At 42.1% G+C, this 8,005-nt stretch overlaps 1 pseudogene; it reads right to left on the bottom strand.

The window, feature by feature from the left end:
* Positions 1–1,211: 1,211 nt before the first annotated feature.
* On the bottom strand, positions 1,212–3,532 carry LOC117071616 (annotated as a pseudogene).
* Positions 3,533–8,005: the final 4,473 nt, after the last annotated feature.

The raw sequence follows: 8,005 nt of genomic DNA, 5'->3' as shown, positions 1-8,005 counted from the left end.
ACTGGAATGTTCTTTACCAAACAGTTCCCTCTACATTTAATGTTCTCAGTGCACTTACGTTTAATGGGATCCTATGATTAACCAGCACAAGAGCAAAATGATGCCAGCAACTTTGGCTTTGAATTGCTACAAAATGTACTATTTTGTAGTTACATACTACACAAAACACACTAGAAGTTAAGTGCTCCTACAACAACAACAACAAAAACCCATCTGACTAAATCACTGATTTCGGTGGTTTTTTCTAATTTTGTTCATTTTCAATCTTCATAGCAAATGCATTTTTTGCTTCAGGGCCTAGAAGAGGTAATTTTTCTCAAAAAGAAGGTAACATTAATATGTACTGGGCACTGTCTGATGGCTTGGCTTCAAGTTCAAGGTAGTTGGCAGCCTTGTCTTCTAAGTACTCGGTAGAGTGAAAAGGCTTACCAAAATCCAAACCACCTTAAACTAAACAAATCCGAATGAGGAGCATCACCATTCTTTCTGTTTTTTAAAAGTCTTTGCTATGGTACCAAACGAAGAAATGCAGTGTATTGCACCTCTATTGATGGAAATGAGGCTCAACCATCTCAGTTTTACCCTTTTCCTACACCCTACCTGTTAAATGTTGTGATAGCTAGTGACACTTTATACAAAACACCTGAGAAAGGCTCATTGCTTTAAAATCAAAAATCTATAAAAGCAATGCCACCCTAATCCTAAGGTGCTTCTTAGGTATTTCCCAAATCTTTTTGCTCTTTTATACTGCAGCATTTTCAGGAGGAGTCATGAGATACTGTCAAGGTTCACGAAACAACTAAAAACAAAAAATAACCTTAGACTCCTTTCTGCATTACCACCAGCTGCCCGATACATTAGGTCACATTTTACAGGAGTTGACACAGCAACCCACGCCACAAAAATCTTCACATAGCAAGAAGGAAAGGTACAAAAAGAATTATATTAAAACAATAACATACATTTGTGTGTACATGGGGATATTTAAAATATTATATAATCACAAGAAAGACCAGAGATTTCTTGTTTTGCCCTTGGGTGACCAACAAATTTAAAGCCTATTTTATATCCCAAAAATGAAAAAGAGACTTGATAGAAGTAATAGTGCTCAGTACTTGCAACCCAAGTCAATTTATACAAATCTTGTATAAATTCAAGGGGGAAAATTCATTTTAGGGTGAAGTTATTCAAGATGAAAGAAAGACGTGTCTTCAGTGAGAGAATTGCCTGCTGTCAGATGATTTCTTGCTTATGTGTATAAAGATTTTGGACTTATAAACTTTCTGGGTTTTCTGGTAGCCAGATTCACCACCGCCTCCTCACTTTTTCTGCTTGCCTTCATTGCTATTGATCTTCAGATCAACAAAGGGAGGCACTTTGAAACCAAATGACAGAGCAACTTGAGGCAAATTTAAGTTACTAACATTAAAGATCTGTTTCAGAGAATGGAAATTATAGGCTCATGTGTATGACTTATATGCTTCCGGGGCTGACTTATGAAGAAAGTAGTTCTTTTCAATCAGTTTCTTAAGCTGAAACTGAATGTCAGAAATTTTAGACCAGGAAAAGTCAAATTCACTTAATGGAACCTTGGATTGTTTCAAGTAGTGAAGGAACCCCATTTCTTCTGATCACAAAATGAGCAAGGCATGCCCTCTCTCATTTAGACCTCTGGCTGTTCTGCTTACATGATGAATATATTCCTTAAGGTCATCCAGAGGGTCATGCTGAACAATCCAGTCAACTTCAAGAATGTCCAGTCCTCTTGCTGCCACATCTGTACACAATAAAGTGTTCCTGAATCTGCGTTGCAGAACTGGAAGAATGTGGTTATACACTTATTTTGCTTTTGCTTTCCATGAATGGCCAAGGTGAGCAAATTCTTGTAGTTTAGCAACTCATAGTGGTATTTCACAGACATACAAGATGAAAAGAAGACCATAACCTTCTTTCAGTTCTTCTTAAGGACTGTAAAGGGCAGAAGGAAGCTTTTTTCAGAGGGACAAACACCGTATCCCTGCTCAAGATCATCCACTATTGCATTAGCCTTATCATCATCAACGCCAACATACAATGGCTCCTTTTTTCAGAGAAATCCTTGCTAGGTCTTCAACTTTTTGAGTTTGGGTGGCAGAAAAGAGCATAGCCTGTCTGCATGTTGACAAAAGTTTAATAATTTGCTTTAATTCCTCTTCAAACCCAGCATCCAAGATTTGATCAGCTTCATCAATAACCAGACACTGTAGGTTTTTATACATAAACCCTGGTGTATTCTGCATATGGTCAAGCCGATGGCTTGGTGTGGCCACAATGATGTTGATTCCATTAGCAAGTTTCTGTGCTTCAGCAGGTCTGTTACCGCCACCCGTTATCAACCCACTGGTATGCACGTGGTGAGTCATTAGCTCCTTACGAACACCAAAAGTTTGCATGGCTAGTTCTCTAGTAGGATAGAGAATAAGGACCCCCGTTCTATTCGTGGGCATAAACTTTAACTTAACAATGAGTTCAACTGCAGGGATGAGAAAAGCCAAGGTTTACCATTGCCTGTTTTTGCAGCTGCTAGAAGATCCCTGCCTTCCAGAAGTGGTCTGATACTTTTATGCTGAATTTCAGTCGTGTTCGTAAAGCCCATTTCTTTCATTGCCTTCAAAGTGTTTTCATTGACAAGATTAGATAGAGAAGCAAATGAAGTATCCTCAAAAGCTCCTGTCAGTCCCAGGGGCAGGCTGGGCACCTCACTGTCATCTTCCTCATTATCTGGCTTCTCCACATTATTTTCTGTTTCTTTGGCAGTCTCGACACTTTCTTCTTTAGATTCCCCTTTGTTTTCAGTTTTTGCCTTTTTTTGTATCAGGCCTAGCATCATTCACCATTTTTCTCTTTTTCTTCTTTTTCTTTTTTGATTCTGAATTGGGAGACTGCATTGCTGTCTCTCCATTTGTTAATACAGTGGATTTCTGGGGAGATTTTTTTTTTTTTTTTTTTTTTTTTTTTGAGACGGAGTCTTGCTCTGTCGCCCAGGCTGGAGTGCAGTGGCCGGATCTCAGCTCACTGCAAGCTCCGCCTCCCGGGTTTACGCCATTCTCTCGCCTCAGCCTCCCGAGTAGCTGGGACTACAGGCGCCCGCCATCTCGCCGGCTAATTTTTTGTATATTTTAGTAGAGACGGGGTTTCACCGTGTTAGCCAGGATGGTCTCGATCTCCTGACCTCGTGATCCGCCCGTCTCGGCCTCCCAAAGTGCTGGGATTACAGGCTTGAGCCACCGCGCCCGGCCATTTTTGAACTTGTACATTTTTCACTGTTTCTTGAGACACATCTCCATCTTGAGCTTCTGATAACCCCACGTTCACAGAATGTTTTGATTTTTTTTAACCTTTCCACCTCCCATTGTTTCTTCAGACACATCTCCATTTTGAGTTTCTGATAGGGTCAGATTTGAGGCCCCTGGCAACTTTAGGTTCTGGTGTGCATTCTAAGGTTTCACTTCTCCATCTTCTCGCCCAGGAGTTTCATCAGCAGGTGAGACATGCTGTCCATGAATTGCCTAGACCGCAGTGCCACACAGTACAGCTACTCAGCTCTAGGGGCTGACATTGCACACAGCTTTTTAATACCTCACTCTCATTCAGGGAGTCACTAACCAAAGGCAACACTAGAACAGATTGTGCATTTTTATTTTCAGGATGTTCCCATCATCCTGACCAAGTTCACTAAGTTATAGGGCAAGACAGATCTTAATTTTCTACACGAGAAGTGCTCAGAGACTAGGGTGGGGGCAGGTAGGTGACTTGCCAAATCTCCACAGCAAGCAAATAATTTGTGCTTTCACTGTCTATTTATCTGGGTTGTCTTGGAGACACTGATGAAACTCTAGAGGGACTGTTGAGGACTCCCCAGCCAAGCTGTGGCTGCTGCTTTAGAGAAAAGCAGCCTACTCCATTCACATGCCAAAGGCATTTAGATAGAGTGCTATTATTCAAAGTATCAGCTTTTTCCTTTGAGCTTTGTTTACCTTATCACCATGCCCCACCACACACATGCATAAACTCCCCAAATCATAGGCTCTCAGATTCAGACGAGGCCCTTAAGATGAAGAGAACAGCTATCCGTGGTTTTAATACACTCTCTAATGTAACCTCCAGAATGGGAATGCTAATATTTATAGGGTTCCTGATAGATGCCAGGCATTTAATGCATATACATATACTTTATTGCTATTATTGCATATCCTTACAACTACTTAGCTCAATCTTCCCCTCCTTTCTGTGGACAAGAAAACTGGGAGTCAGAAACATCCTGTGGCTTCCACAAGGCACACACAGTAAGCGTTAGAATGAGATACAAACACAGAGAAACTCCAAGGTCTGTGTTCCTTCACTAAGTCTAAGACCCCACTGCCCACCAAGGGGCTGAGTGAAAATCGCTGTCCTTGAAGGTTTTGCCCATTGGCTGTGTGCCTGGCTCCAGGAGGCCTCAGAGCTCTGGGGGAATTACTCTTATTCAGGCCAGCCCTCCAGGAGTGAGGATGGATCCAGGTGTCTCCCCATGATGAGCACTTCTCCCTGCAGGGTGAGGACAGCAGAGTGTGAGGTGAGGGGAGATAGCCACCAATACACGCAGATGGTACATGCAGTTGATTATCTGGTGGCTGCAAAAGTGGGAGAGAAATAGCTTTGTCTTTTGAGATCTATGAGTCTGAAGTGTGTACCTGAAAAAGCTGCTCGTCTCCGTTCCTCAGCTTCTGAGAGGAGAGAGTCTTTTTAGGAGGAAGACAGATAGGTCTGTACAGGATGGACAGGGAACACCTCCTACTTTCCGTGCCTGCACCTCTGACTACCAGAGCCACAAATACCTATCATTTTCCTTCCCTCCCTCCCTTCCTTCCTTTCTTCCTTCCCTCCTTCCTGCCTGCCTGCCTTCCTTCCTGCCTTCCTTCCCTCCCTCCCTTCCTCCCTCCTTGCTTCCTTCCTTCCTTCCCTCTCTCCCTCCTCTCTTCCTTCCTTCCTTTCTTCCTTCCCTCCTTCCTGCCTGCCTGCCTTCCTTCCTGCCTTCCTTCCCTCCCTCCCTTCCTTCCTTCCTTCCTTCCTTCCTTCTCTCTCTCTCTCTTCTTTTTTGTTTTGTTCTTTCCTCTTTCTCCCCATTTCACACAGCATCGCATTGGAGGACAAATTCCAGTGAACTTGGAATCTACAAGTCTGGGTTCAGGTGTAGTTTTAAGATTCACCATCGGGGTGATCTTCGCTAAGTTACTGCAGCTTCTTGAGACTCAGTCACCTCCCTTCTGGAAGGATTACAATGACCACAGCACCCAGTGGTAATTATTGAACTAGAGGAGGAAGTACTCTGGAACCATAGAGGCTTTGAAACACAAGGGACGATTATTCCATGAGTGGAAGGAAAGGGAATTACCATAGTCCCAGGCTTATTTCATGGGTTCTCTGAACATGCTCAAACATTATCTCACACAGTCCATGAGCCTGGCCTGCTGTGAGGGCTTGAAAAGACGTCGTCTGAAGCTTTCCATTTACCATTTAGTCATGAAGAGGGAGGACAGGACCTGGGAACACTGTTTTGGGTAGTAGTAGTGAAAGACTTCCATTCATCTTGTATAGACAGAAACACATTAGGTAAGTTATTAAACTAAATAAATGTAAGTAATGATACATCCATTCAGTAAGTTACCACGCAGCTATAGAAAATGATGTTGTAGAATATTTAATGACAGGGAAAGGTCATCTCAATATTTTTAAGTGAAATAAGCTGGTCACAAAACAATATATATTATAATCCTTTTGCAAACAACATAGGCTTACATGGGGAAGGATATATCCCAACCTGTTTGCTTTTGCTATCTCTAGTCAATAGAACTGTGAGTGAATGTTATTTCTTTCTGCTTGTTGGTATTTTTTTCACTTTTCTACAATAAAGATGTATTGCCTTTTTAATAAAAATATTTTTAACATAAATAAGTTCAAAGAAGTCCAAATCAGCTCATTCACTCATTTCTCTTATCCAGAGCTTTGTGCTCAGCCCAATTACCTTCTTTCGGTTTATCCACTCTCTAGTGGCTGCGTGGCTGCATGTCTTGTAAATAAACAACATTCTTACCCATGAATTCTAAGAGATCCAGCCCTATCTCAGTGTCTGCTGGGAAGTAAATCACTCCCCTGGAAATCACTATCTGCAGACAGTTCGTACATAGGCAGCGTCAACAACTCTACACAGGGCTGGTTTTGAAGGCTGGTAGAAATTCTCAGCCACATTTATAATGCACATATGGATAGATTTCCATGGGAGCAAAGGCGATTAGTAATCATTCTTTACAATGCACATATTTGTGCATGCATATGTATTTACACTTGGCAAATTATGAATTCACAGTGGCTATTAATATAGATGTAATCTACATAGAGTGATGGAAGTGGAGTTTAGAAGAAGGCAAGTGGACTGAGAATAAAATACTTGTTCTGGCTATCCTCTGCAACTTGTTCAAGGCCAGTTAGCTGCATGTATCTCAGTTTACTCAGCCATGTGGGAGCCATGCTTGGTTTAGTGATGCCAGCAAAAACCTTTAAATGAGACAGAGCTGAGTTTGAATCCCAGCTATGTGCCTTGGTGGTTATGTATCCTTAGGGGACTTACTTATCTTTGTGAATCTTGGTTTTCCTCTCTACCCAATAGGCAATAAGGCCTACCTCATGAGGTGTTATGCCTGGCATATAGGAAGTCTTCTGCAAATGACAGGGAGAATACCCTGGGAATTGCATCTTTCACTGGAATGGAAGATAATTGGGTTCTTTTCATTGCCTCATTGAAGTTCTACAGAGTGCTGCACAGGCACAATGTTGAAGTATCAGCAACAAAGTGCATTGCATCACCTGGTATGCACCTCCCATGAAAGCATCTCAGTTGGGCGTGGTGGCTCATGCCTGTAATCCCAGCACTTTGGGAGGGCGAGCTGGGCAGATCACCTGAGGTCAGGAGTTTGAGACCAGTCTGACCAAAATGGTAAAACCTGTCTCGAATAAAAATACAAAAATTAGCCGGGTGTGGTGGCAGGCACCTGTAGTCCCAGCTACTCAGGAAACTGAGACAGGAGAATTGCTTGAACCTGGGAGGTGGAGGTTGCAGTGAGTCGAGATCCTGCCATTGCACTCCAGCCTGGGTGACAGAGCGAGACTCATATATTCAGCAGCATCAAGCAACAACCTGCTGTGGAGCTATGCTTGATAATGAAGCTTCCTCTTTCCAGCAATGAAATTTTAAATGCTGACAATTCTAGAGAAAAATATTTCTAAAATATACTTTACAATAATTACCCATTTTCCTGAGTTTTTAAGCGATATATGCTGACTTGCAGGTAACCATTCACTGGTGTCTCAGCTCTCCATTATTATGCCATGGGGTGGCAGCCCCCTACCTGTGCTAGAGTATGTAACCCCTCCCTTCCCAGGCTCTAGTTGTTTCTTTTGTTGCTATTGCATCTACCTTGAAAAGTGCTCCTCTCACCTTCTAGCTGCGATAAAATCAGTGCTATAGGATTATCTAGTACAAACTCCCTTTTTGAGAAATAAGAAGCAAATTTGGAGAGGTGAAAAGATACAATGAAGATAAGGTTTCAAGGTATTTGACTGACTATGGATTAGGGAACTGAGTAAAAATGCTTAATAGCAATTGCATGGTAAATAAAAATCAGTAAAGATCATTGTGAAAGTCTTCTAAAACAATCACGTGGCTGGAGTCCAACCACTGTACAGGACTTCCTTTTCAGAGACCCTCAGAAATGTTTTCTGTACACCCTCGGGATCAAGAGGACTGGGAAACTGACCTCCAGATAAAATAATTTGTCTATACGCACGTGGTGTGTATGCGCACACACACACACACGCACATTCTATATATGTACACACAGATACATACCCATACACAAACAGAGGGTGAGACTGGGTACCTATGCAGGCTGGCTTAACAAAATAAGACATATTTAACCCCTATTGGCTT

Source organism: Trachypithecus francoisi, unplaced genomic scaffold (genome assembly GCF_009764315.1).
Source record: "Trachypithecus francoisi isolate TF-2019V2 unplaced genomic scaffold, Tfra_2.0 Lachesis_group3, whole genome shotgun sequence".
NCBI lineage: Eukaryota > Metazoa > Chordata > Mammalia > Primates > Cercopithecidae > Trachypithecus > Trachypithecus francoisi.
This window is presented reverse-complemented; position numbering and strand designations above follow the sequence as displayed.